The following is a 13638-nucleotide window of genomic DNA, read 5'->3' as shown; positions in this document are numbered from 1 at the left end:
AAAAAATTACATTTGTCCTGAAATTCCATTTCATTAAGACACAGTTTTTTACTCAGAACTTTTCTCTTTAAACATAAAAAATACAAAATACTCTTTATAACAAACTCTTTATTTCAAATAAGTTCACCTTCTTAACTCATGAACAAATTTTGCTCTCCTTTTCCTGTTTATGATATTCAACCTTCCGAGAACTCTCTCCTCTTTATGGCCAAGTTCTATAGTTTTAAAGGCTGACATCAGATTCTTCTTTCCTGTGTATGAGGTTTTCAAAATTTTGTGGACCAAGGTCCAAGATGTGAGGAACCTCAATCTTTAATATCCAGGGCAAGGGTTCTGAAAGTGCAAGAATCAGAAAGTATGGCTACTGAAATTAAAGAGAGTGTTTTATCAAGAAAAGAATAGTCAACAGATGTCAAGTATGATAAGTAGTAGAAAGTGACCTTTGGACTTGAGGCACAAGTATCTCTACCAGTAATCTAAAATAAATCGTTTTATTTGAATTATGGGAATGGAAGCCAGATTGAGGTGGGTAAAGGTGTAAGTAGGACATAAAGAAATAAAACCAAGTACAAACAATTCTTCCTTCAACTTTAAAGAAAAATACGAAGAAAGGACGAGAATTTGAGTACCTAAAGGAAGTCTAAACACAGGTATTAGACAAGCGTGTGTGTGTTTATCAGAGTAAAATCTGTCTATTTATTTCCAAGTTAACTGCAACTGCTCTTGCATAAAAAGTACATTCCACAAAAGTGAATGTAAATCTAAATTTTGTCAAAATATTTTATATATAACAGAAAAATGACTGCAAATACATTGATAAATTACTGATTAATTTTGATCGATTTCTCATTACTTCTAAAACTACTTGAGAACTATGTATATTAACTTGTCTATCTTTCTTCCAGTCAGCTCTACCCATCCACACTCATGCACACTAAGCATTTAGCCTTACTAAATTCATGTGACGTTCAGCGCTAGCTTTCAAGTCCTACTGTTATCTGAATTTGTGCTTAAATTTGAACCCAGATTTATTATTGATTATTGACAATTTTTCACATCTGAGATAAGAGCTAATCAAATCATATTTTTAATTAAAAACTTTGAAATCTTGAAAAATCATAGAGATATTTTTGAACTTGTCCAGTAAAGGAAGTGGTATAAAGGTATTAACTATTATTAATATCCTTTTATATAATCTTCCTACACAATTTCTTAATGGTTTTTAACATCCAAACAAAAGGTATCCAATTTCTCATCCTAGAAACAGTCATGTAATCATGAACTACAACAGTGAAATGTGCTCAACTCTTAATAATGAAAAAGCATTTAATGTCTAAATAAATCAAATATTACATACTGAATTTTGAGACCAGGCTGAAAATAAAGTCACAATGCATCTGATGGTGCATTTTACCCATTTCCTATTACCCATCAATAGAAATTGATACATGAGTAAAAGCCTATTGCTTATGAAACCCTGAAATCTTCCATAACTTCTACTTATCATCCTCTAAGGCAAAAGAATGTCCACTTACTTCTCACCGATTGATTGGCTTTTTAAATGTCTTAAGGCAGAGTTCATGTTTCTTCACTCCTAGTTTTCTATTTCTCTTACTTCAATATTCATATCTCCTAAAAAAGAGCTTTCATTCTTCCCCCACTTCTTGAACATTTGTCTTCTGACATGTTCCAGTTTTCTTTTATTCCTACTAAAATGTGATGCTTGGAACATAATACAGTATTCTATTAATTAATTAATTAGTAATAATATCCATAAATATTTATTGAGCACTTACTAGGTACTATCTGGGCACTGGGGACAGTGAACAAAGCTGAGGAAAATTCCTTGTCCTCATCAGCTTACATATTACAAAATCCTTTTTATTTTAATTTAGAAAAAGAGTTGACCATTTCAGCTCCTTTACTGATCATCCTTCAAAGTAGTTGAGAAACCAGGTAGGTAGGTTTTCTTGGGCTTCCTTTTAGTGTATTTTTGCCTCACTCCCCAGTTTCTTCTTTACACAGAAATAGAACATGGAACAAGGAAATATTATGGTAGAGGGCACATGGACTAGCTCTACTTCCACGTAAATCACTTTGTGTGAACGTAGCTCACAGTTGCTTGTGGGTGTAGACCGTGCAGAGACTCCACAGTGCAGTGTTTCCACTCCCCTGCCCAAGAACTTAGACAGCAGGAAAAGTAAGATTATGTTCTCAAAATCAAACTATATAACAAAATATAGTATTTGAAGCCATAAATATTTAAAGTAATAAAAACTGGGACTTGGGACAGCAAACCTGTTTTCTGATTGAACATATTAACTATTGAAAGAAAACTATGTCAATCAGAAGGGTATCATCAGTCTTAAAAGGAAATCAAAGCAAAGATCACAGACACTTCCTCAAGCAATTCTCTAGGCAGAGAGCATCTTCTAAGGCTGCTATGAATTCTTTATACAGATATCTTTATAAGCATATAGTTATGGAGATGAATACATCAGCTTTTAGAGTTGTAAAGATTATACATTGAAATGTCATAGCTAATTTACTTTGTTGTGCTGAGTGTTGGCTCAGGTCCAAACTGGTATGTTATTTCTGATCATTTTTCAATAAGTAATCATTTAGCTTTCTAAGCCTTAGTCAGCATCTTGAGTCCAATCTACTCTGAGAAATTACTCCATGAAACTTTAAAACATAAAAGAGTCAAATCAGGCCTACAGTCCTTGTCGGGTCCCATATTAGTGACCACTATTTCACCAGGTAGCAAACCTCTACTTTACTCTGAGTCCAAAGCGCATTCCATTAAAAAAAGACCCAGGTCCTTCATATCTATCCAGACCTTCAAAACTGATAAGATCACCTTCATAGTTCTTTTGCCCCGCCAATGGAGAACTATGCTCAAGAGTCCTGTTCATTTCCTGCAGGCTCCCTCTTTTTAAAATAGAGTGTCTAAACTCTCTGAACATTTTCAGCAGCACTTTCATGTCCAGAGACCAGCAATTTGTTCATAGATGTTGAGTCAGCAAAGATAAGGTAAAGATCAGTTTTCTTTTTTTTTAATTGATGTATATTTGACATAAAATATTCTATTTGTTTTAGGTGTACATCATAGTGATTCTATAGTTGTATACACTGTGACATGATCCACAAAGTAAGTGTAGTTACTGTCTGTAAGCATACAAAGTTATTACAATATGATTGACTACATTCCCTATGCATTTATCCATATAAGTTATTTTATTTTACTTATTTAAAAAGATAATTCTTTTTTAAAAAGATTTTATTTATTTTATTTTTAGACAGAGGGAATGGGAAAGAGAAAGAGGGAAGGAACATCAGTGTGGTTGCCTCTTGCATGCCCTGTACTGGGGATCTGGCCCATAACCCAGGCATGTGCCCTGACTGGGAATCCGATCGGTGACCCTGTGATTTGCAGGCCAGTGCTCAATCCACTGAGCCACACCAGCCAGGGCTAGTTATTTATTTTATAATTGGAAATTTGTACCTCTGAATTCCCTTCTCTTTTTTTGCCTTCCCCCTAACCTATCCCCTCTCTGGTAATGACCAGTTTATTTCTCAGCAATTCTACTTCTGGGTATTTATCTGAAGAAAATAAAAACATTAATTCAAAGGGATAGTTGCACATGGCTATGTTCATTGCAGCATTAATTAGAAGAGTCAAAAATATAGAAGCACCCTAAATGTCCATTGATGGATAAATGGATAAAAAGGCTGTGGTGTGTAATACAATGAAATATTACTCAGACATTTGTGACAACATGAATGAACCTGGAGTACACTATGCTAATTAAAATAAATTAAAGACAAATACTATATGATTTAATTCATATGTGGAATCTAAAAGAACAAAGCAAGTAAACAAACAAAATAAAATAAAGGGCAATATTCTTTACTCTTCCTTTTGCTCTCCTCCTATGCCCTCTTTCTAATTTCACTTTGTTCTTTACTTTTTGAGTTGCCATCCATAATTTTCCCTTCTCTCCCCCTGAGCCTTTCTCATTTGGACTCTATATATGGATTCCTACATAAATTAAGTCCAAATATATGTATTAAATATACAATATAATATGAAATATATATATTTAAAGGCAGTTCTTCCACTGTGCTTCAGAAAAGATCATTTTCCTTCAGTTGTCTTAAATATTAGGGTTTCATTATAAGGTCAGTCAAGACAGGGGAAATGACTTTTGGAGTGTAAAGTGTAAATGAGAAAGGTAAGACCATACACAGCAAATAATTGGATGAACACTTAGATAAAACTGAGGCTCGAAAGGATTAAATAGTTGGTTCCAGACAAGTAAATTAGCAAAAACTTTTCTGAGTTTCTGAGTAAAATACACTTACACTTACTTAGGGTTGCGTATTATTGGGTTAACTATATGCCCCAGTGTACCTGAAAGATCCCCCATGTCAGCCTCTGTCCCTCTGCCCCCTTTCACTGTGATAAATAATCAGTCCACTTTCATTTTCAAAAATGTCTCATTTGGTCTATTATATGTTCATCACACTTTGAATAATTATGGAGTGTTTCTTGTTTCTGAGTTTATCCTTTGTTATTACTTTGTGTGTGTTTGTTTTATTTTGTTTAATCTTGTATTCATTTAGTATTTTGTCTCTGCCCACTTGGAACACAACCTAGTTTTGGCAAGTATGGTGCTCCCCACATTTGATGAATTAGTTTGACTCATCCTTAGTTATTTATCTGCTGTATTCACTCGTGGAACTAAATAAATCTCTTGTCATTTTACCCTAGTTAAAATTAAGGGTGAAGTGAGACATATTTTGAAGTGCTGTTGAACACTAATTCTCTTTCAGTTAAAAGATTCTTTAAAAAAACAGGTGATTAATCCTGAATTTTAAAAATAAACACAAATAATGTTCTCTGTTGAGTAATTAATGCATAATTGCATAACTACTTTATCACATGACTCTGATCAAATAATTATATATGGCCTTTAAATAAGATTTCTGTGCTCTGAGAGTTTCACATACATGATTAATCGGTGAGGGATTTTTTTTTCTTAAAGGTAATATTAGATACTAGATTTTTGTTTTTACCATTCAGCAACTTTGTACTTTAACATGCATTTGCCTGGTACATTGATAATAAAAAAGGCCCCAGTTCTCCATCCTTCCCTACACCATATACTTTGCAATGTGGTGTTGCAGCTCATCAAGAGGAAGAACTCGTATTCTCATTTCTTGACATTGGGCTGGATTTATCCTGCTTTATGTAATAGAATATAAAAGAAGTAATTTGCCAGATCTAAGGCTAAGTTTCAAGAGGTTTGTCACACCTGTACTTAAGTTTCTTGGAACTCTGCTCAGCTACCATGAGAACAAGTACAGTCTAGACAGATGAGCTAAGTCATCCCAGATATCTCTGTGAACAGGCAGTTGAATGCTAGAAATGTGAAGATGATCCTACAAAAACCATCCTCTAGCCTACCTGCTAGCTCACTAAAAATGCATGAGTAAACCTACCTGATATCAACTGAGCCTGGCTCAGATAAGCAAAGTAATCTAGCTAATTCATATATGGACTACTAAGTAATAACCAGTACTTATTGTTATAACATTAAATTTTGGAGTAGGTTTTTACAAAGAAATGGCTATTACAGTAGCTTTTAGATGTTCTTCAATAAACAAAACCATTTCAAAGTAATATAAGCAATAAAATTTCCCATTTCCAGCTAAACAATTCAATATGAATGTCCACTAGAATTGAAAGTGTCTGAAAATGAATTAGCACCCCCAAACCTATTCTCCAAATTATGTTTTTTTGATATATTTATTGATTATGCTATTACAGTTGTGCCATTTCTGCCCCTTCACTCAACTCCATCCCACCCCCCCTCCCTCCCACATTCCCCCCCTATAGTTCATGTCCATGGGTCATACTTATAAGTTCTTTGGCTTCTACATTTCCTACACTATTCTTACCCTCCCCCTGTCTATTTTCCACCTATCATTTATGCTACTTATTCTCTATACCTTTCCCCCCTCTCTCTCCCTCCCAATCCCCTATTGATAACCCTCCATGTGATCTCCACCTCTGTGGTTCTGTTTCTGTTCTAGTTGTTTGCTTAGTTTTCTTTTGTTTTGGTTTTAGGTGTGGTTGTTAATAACTATGAGTTTGCTGTCATTTTTACTGTTCATATTTTTTATCATCTTTTTCTTAGATAAGTCCCTTTAACATTTCATATAATAATGGATAATGGCTTGGTGGTGATGAACTCCTTTAAGTTGACCTTATCCGGGAAGCACTTGATCTGCCCTTTCATTCTAAATGATAGCTTTGCTAGATACAGTAATTTTGGATGTAGGTCCTTGCCTTTCATGACTTGGAATACTTCTTGCCAGCCCCTTCTTTCCTGTAAGGTCTCTTTGGAGAAATCAGCTGACAGTCTTATGGGAACCCCTTTGTAGGTAACTGTGTCCTTTTCTCTTGCTGCTTCTAAGATTCTCTCCTTCTCTTTAATCTTGGGGAAAGTAATGATGATGTGCCTTGGTGTGTTCCTCCTTGGGTCCAGCTTCTTTGGGACTCTCTGAGCTTCCTGGACTTCCTGAAAGTCTATTTCCTTTGCCAGACTGTGGAAGTTCTCCTTCATTATTTGTTCAAATAAGTTTTCAATTTTCTGTTCTTCCTCTTCTCCTTCTGGCACCCTTATAATTCGGATGTTGGAACGTTTCAAGATGTCCTGGAGGTTCCTAAGCCTCTCCTCATTTTTCCAAATTCTTGTTTCTTCATTCTGTTCTGGTTGGATGTTTCTTTCTTCCTTCTGGTCCACACCATTGATTTGAGTCCCAGTTTCCTTCGCATCACTATTGGTTTCCTGTACATTTCCTTTGTTTCTCTTAGCATAGCCTTCATTTTTTTCATCTAGTTTTCGAACATATTCAACCAATTCTGTGAGTGTCTTAATAACCAATATTTTGAACTGTGAATCTGATAGGTTGGCTATCTCTTCCTTGCTTAGTTGTATTTTTTCTGGAGCTTCGAAGTGTTCTGTCATTTGGGCCTTTTTTTTTTTTTTGTCTTGGCACATCTGTTACTTAAAGGGGCAGAGCCTTAGGTGTTCCCAGAGGGCGGGGTAACTCTGGTCGCTGCGCTGGCTGTATGCTGTATGTGGGGGAGGGGCCGAGAGGGAGCAATGGCACCCCTCCATTCTCCACCAGATTTCAGCCACTCCCTCGGCTACCCACTATCAAACTGGGCCCCTGTGGTGCTGGTTCCCGAGTGGGTGGGCTTGTCCACACTCTAGGCCCCTATGGGTCTCTCCAAGGACATCTCCTGTGAGGCTGGGAGTTTCTCCTGCTGCCGCCGCACCCCCATGGGTGTTTTTTTTTTAATATATTTATTGATTATGCTATTACAGTTGTCCCATTTCCCCCACCACTCCACTCCATCCTGCCCACCCCCCTCCCTCCCACATTCCCCCCCATAGTTCATGTCCATGGGTCATACTTATAAGTTCTTTGGCTTCTACATTTCCTACACTATTTTTGCCCTCCCCCTGTCTATTTTCCACCTATCATCTATGCTACTTATTCTCTGTACCTTTCCCCCCCTCTCCCCCTCCCACTCCCTTATTGATAACCCTCATGTTCTAGTTGTTTGCCTAGTTTGCTCTCGTTTTTGTTTTATGTGTGGCCATTAATAACTGTGAGTTTGCTGTAATTTTTACTGTTCCTATTTTTGATCTTCTTTTTCTTAGGTAACTCCCTTTAACATTTCATATAATAAGGGCTTGGTGATGATGAGCTTCTTTAACTTGACCTTATCTGAGAAGCACTTTATCTTCCCTTCCATTCTAAATTATAGCTTTGCTGGATACAGTAATCTTGGATGTAGGTCCTTGCATTTAATCTTGGGTAATGTAATTATGATGTGCCTTGTTGTGTTCCTCCTTGGGTCCAGCTTCTTTGGGACTCTCTGAGCTTCCTGCACTTCCCGGAAGTCTATTTCCTTTGCCAGACTGTGGAAGTTCTCCATTATTTGTTCAAAGAAGTTTTCAATTTTTTGTTCTTCCTTCCTCTTCTCCTTCTGGCACCCCTATAATTCGGATGTTGGAACGTTTCAAGATGTCCTGGAGGTTCCTAAGCCTCTCCTCATTTTTCCGAGTTCTTGTTTCTTCATTCTTTTCTGGTTGGATGTTTCTTTCTTCCTTCTGGTCCTCACCATTGATTTGAGTCCCAGTTTCCTTCGCATCACTATTGGTTCCCTGTACATTTTCCTTTGTTTCTCTTAGCATAGGCTTCATTTTTTCATCTGGTTTTCAAACAGATTCAACCAAGTCTGTGAGCATCTTGGTAACCAGTGTTTTGAACTGTGCATCCAATAGGTTGGCTATCTCTTCGTCGCTTAGTTGTATTTTTTCTGGAGCTTTGAAGTATTCTGTCATTTGGGCCTTTTTTGTTTGTTTGTTTGTCTTGGCACGTCTGTTACTTTAAGGGGCACAGCCTTAGGTGTTCACCAGGGCGGGGTAATGCTGGTCTATGCGCTGTGACACTGTACGTGGGGGAGGGGCCGAGTGGGAGCAATGGCGCCCGCCTCACTCTCCTCCGGATTTCAATCTTTCATTCAGATACCCACAATCAAACTGGGCCACTCTGGTGCTGGTTCCCGAGTAAGTGGGCCTGTGCACACTCTAGGCCCCTGTGGGTCTCTCCAACAACCTCTCCTGTGAGGCTGGGAGTCTCTCCTGCTGCCGCCCCAACCCCCAGGGGCACTTTCAATCAGAGGTTTGAGGCTTTATTTCCCAGAGCTGGAGCCCTGGGTTGCGCGGTCTGCTTCGCTGCCCACCATTCGTTCGTCTGGTTTATCTGTGTGCGAATGTGGGGACATGGGGTGCTACCCGCCACTCTGCCTGCCCCACTCTCTGCCACTCTGAGTCCGGCCCTCTGGGTTTATCTGTGCAAATGTGGGGCCACAGGGTCTGCTAGTGCTCGGACTGCCTGCGCCCTTTGTCCCACACTCCGCCAGTCTCAGTCCCGCCACAGCCACGCGATTCCTCTCCACCCTGTTGCCCGTCTCCGCCCCTCCTACCAGTCTGGATGAATGTTTATTTTCTATTTCCTTGGTGTCGGTCCCCCTTGCTGTTCGATTCTCTGTCAGTTCTGGTTGTGTGAGGAGGCGCATCTGTCTACCTACACCGCCATCTTGGTTCCCCCCATTGGTGTTTTCACTCAGAAGTTTGAGGCTTTATTTCCCCACACTGGAGCCCTGGGCTGTGTGGTCTGCTTCGCTCCCTGCCGTTTGTCCGGTTTATCTGTGCTCGAATGTGGGGCCACAGGGTCTGCTAGTGGTCAGACTGCCTGCCCCGTTCATCCCACACTCCGCCAGTCTCCATCCAGCCAGGGCAACTCAATTCCTCTTTGTCCCAGGTGCCCATCTCCGCCCCTCCTACCAGTCTGGATGTCGCACTTCCTTGCAGTTCGATTTTCTGTCAGTTCTGGTTGTGCGAGGAGGCGTAGTGTGTCTACCTATGCCGCCATCTTGGTTCTCCCCAAATTATGTTCTTAGTTTAATAATTCTACTTAATGTAAGAAAATTAATTGATTATTTCTTTCTACATTTCCTAGTTTTCCCTATTCAACTATTTACACTAGCCAATGGAGTCTCCATTTAAACATTAATGACATGTTCTCCCATCATCTCTTTCACAGAGCTACTACCATAGTTCTGAACTGGGTCCTCTCTCCTGAATTAATGGTCTCATCTCAAATCTCTCACTTCAAATCAATTCTACCAGAGCTTATAGGTTTTTTTAAAAAAAATAATATGCATCTAATTGTATGTCTTCTTTTCTTTAAAAAATGCTCTATCTAGAACTGAAATACATATGCACTTTTTATCAGCAAATATATTCCTTTTATCTGTATGGCAAAAATACAAAGTTTCCTAATGTAGATTAAGTAATATTCATTTCAGTACTGTTAGTTTTTTATTTTCAAGATAATTTATCTGGGTTGTGAGTTTATGGGATATTTATAAGATTCTTCCTACTTTGACATTATTAAATAGTAACTTCACATTGTTAAATTACATGGTATGAAAAAATCAGTTATTTTTCGTGCTTGCTGCATACAAATTGAAGTCTCTGTGTTTTTGCATTTCCAACCTCAAATCTATTATCTGAATTTCCATTCTTATCCAGACACACCATTTCTCCTAAATTGCTGTAATCCTTTTACTCAATATGCTCCTGCCTCAAATGTCCTCTCTCATTCTTCACTAGGAAAAATTTACGTCATCCCCTGAAACATAACAAAGAGTACACCAGTTAAGGGACACCTAACTTGACAATGCAGTCAGAAGGCATGTGCCATCTCTGGGTTCTCATAGAAACTTTTGCTAATATTAACATGGTACTTAATCCATTGTAGTTAGTTGTATAGTTTGTCCATTATATTTGACTGTGAACTCCTTGAGGCAAATGATTATATAACATTCACATTTATACCTTCAGAACCTAAAAACATGTCTAGCAATAAATACATGTGACTATCAATATGTCTATAACAACATATTTTATGTAGATTGTGTGGAACTTTTCCTCACTGATTCTTGTACATGTCTCTATAGTGGAATTGCAATACAAAATTTATGAGAAAACTATGGCATTTAGAATTGTTTTCATACCCCATATTATATTTCAGACTAAGCTCTATTGGTATAGGTATCATTATCCCCATTTTATAAATGAGAAACTTGGAAAGGTAAAGGAAGTTGAAAAAAGTAACAAAGGTCCTTCAATTCTATAGCTCAGTAACTTTTAATTTCACTAGAATCCTTTAGACTTAAGAAAATAATTTTATCGTAATATAAAATGAGGAAAAACCCACAAAATATTCGAATAGCTTCAGAGTTTATATATACTGAAGGGTTAAAATGTGCATGAATATTTTAAAGTACAATTTCCCCAGTATAGGCTAATTAAACTGCTATATTTAGCCATATATAGGTTTGATGTAATGCTAGCATCTTGCTAACCTAAAAAAACACTGCTTATAAAAAATTGTGATATAAATAACGGTGACACTTATAAATTATTTTGTTTTTTAAATAACAGGAGTGAAAAAAACGCCTGATTTAGATGTAATTCTCATAATACACAATAAAACCTTAGTAGTTGGAATTTATCTGGAAAAAGTTCAGAAGTTGTATGAATGGCCTTCTTCACTGTGTGACTGTCATCTTTACTTTCTTAAACATGTTGCCATTGCTCTCATTGTGCCAGTGCATGATTCCTGTCCAGAAGTTTGTCTTCCTTTGTTGAGTTAGACATTCAAATGCATTAGGCAAGAATATGTCTCCTTTGCTGATTCTGCAATGCCAGCGTATTCTTTCCAAGCAATGGAAAGAAAATGACTATATATAGTACTAATAACTTGTACCAATAAAAACAAAAATGAAATCATTTATTAGGTCTAGTGGCTTTTGATAGAGTCTTGAGGGCTTTCTATGTACAATACTATGTCTGCAAATGACAGCTTTACTTCTTTTCCTATTTGTATGCTTTTTATTTCTTTTTCCTGACTAATTACTGTGTCTAGGACTTCCAGAACTATGTTGAATAAGAGTGGTGAAATCCCTTTGTTGTTCCTGATTTTAAAGGGAAAGCTTTTAGTTTTTCCCCATTGCCAGTTATGTTAGCTGCAGGTTTTTCACACATGGTTTTTATTATGTTGAGGTATGGTCCTTCTGTTCTCACTCTGCTAAGAGTTTTTATCATAAATCAGTGCTGGATTTTATCAAATGTTTTTTTCTGTATCTATTGATGTGATCAAGTGAGTTTTGTCTTTCACTTCATTTATGTGATGAATTACATTTATTGATTTGTGAATATTGTACCAAACTTGAATCTCTGAGATAAATCCCGCTCAATCATGGTGTATGACCTTCTTAATGTATTGCTGGGTCCAGTTTGTTAAGATTTTGTTGAGAATTTTAGCATCCATGTTCATCAAGGATATTTGCCTGTAATTTTCTTTCTTTGTTGTGTCTTTACCTTGTTTTGGAATTAGGATAATACTGGCATTATAGAAAGAGCTTGGAAGTCTTCTCTCCTGGATTTTTTGGAATAGTTTAATAAGGACCGGTGATAGTTCTTCTTTGAATGATTTGTAAAATTTGCCTGTGAAGCCATCTGGTCCAGGGTAAAAAACAAACAGACAAACAAAAAACTTTTTGCAACAGCATGGATGGTCCTAGAGAAAATTATGCTAAGTGGATTAATGTCAGTCAGTGAAAGAAAGATACCACATGACCTCACTTATATGTGGAGTCTGATGAACACAGTAAACTAATGAACAAGATAGTAACTGAAGTATAAATGCACAGAACATACTAACAGCTACTGGAAAAGGGGAGGGACAGGATGAAAGATGGTGAAGGGATTAACCAAACATTTATGCACAACCAATGGACAGGGACAACAATGTGGGGATTGGCTTGGGATGGGATGAAGGTGGGACGGGGTGAGTGAGGGGAAGAGAAGAAAAGTAGGAACAACCGTAATAGCATAAACAATAATAAAATTTTTAAAAAATGATATTGATAGTAAGCAAACTATATAATCTTTAGTATAACCTGCTATTATGGAGAAATGAGTGATCTCATTGATTCTGGAGTTTTTGTTTATGTAATTATATTTTTGGTCTCTGATATTTTAATCTTGAACCCTTCCAGACAGTTAAGCATATTCTTATAGGGTATTGTATCTAGAACCCAAAATAAATTTAAACCAATTATGCAATGCTACCCAATCTTTAAAATATTTTATTTATCTATTTTTAGAGAGGGGGAAGGAAGGGACAGAGAGAAAGAGAAGCATTGATCCATCACCTGTTGCACCCACCCCAACTGGGGACCAACCCACAACCTGGCCATGTACCCTAAGCGGAACTGAACCGGCAGCCTTTACCTTCGGGGAATGATGCCCAACCAACTGAACTACAATGGTGAGGGCCACCATGCTACCCTTGATAACCGGCTGAAAAAATACAATTAACTGGCTGAAATTACCTCCTAACCTCAGAAAAGTATCACATATAGGACAATTAGGAAATCTGTTCATCAGACAAGTCCACGCATAGAGCAAAATTTCGAAGCAGTTACATGACATGCCTTTAAGCCAAAAGTACATCTGCTGCTTATCTGAGAATAGTGTGGTCACAATGTAGCAAATGTACTTGAGATTGTGGTAGCTTGAAAGAAGCTCATTTTGTCTCCATGAGGGTAATCTTATTTTACCATTTGGATCTTAGTCACTAGATGTCAATTGCTATTTTCCATGAATATATTTTATTGAAAATTTAACAGTTTACCAGGAGGAGTGTTGTTGGCTTTTACACAATTGTGAGTGTATAATTTAAATTTCAGACTGATATAATTATCTACTTTGAATATCTCTGATGATAATTCACTTGACTAGCCTCTGGTTATTCTCTCTTAACAGGAAAATTTTAATTAAGTATTTCATCTAACACCTTACATCATTTATTACCTCCCACTCTCATTGAGGAGAGATAAAAGATTAGGTAAAAAGGAGAACTTTCTGGTAATATTTAGTTTTTTCCATGTTTAGGTTAAAATTTAAAATGCTATAAAAG

This window comes from Desmodus rotundus, chromosome 13 (genome assembly GCF_022682495.2).
Source record: "Desmodus rotundus isolate HL8 chromosome 13, HLdesRot8A.1, whole genome shotgun sequence".
In the NCBI taxonomy this organism is placed as follows: domain Eukaryota; kingdom Metazoa; phylum Chordata; class Mammalia; order Chiroptera; family Phyllostomidae; genus Desmodus; species Desmodus rotundus.
This window is presented reverse-complemented; position numbering follows the sequence as displayed.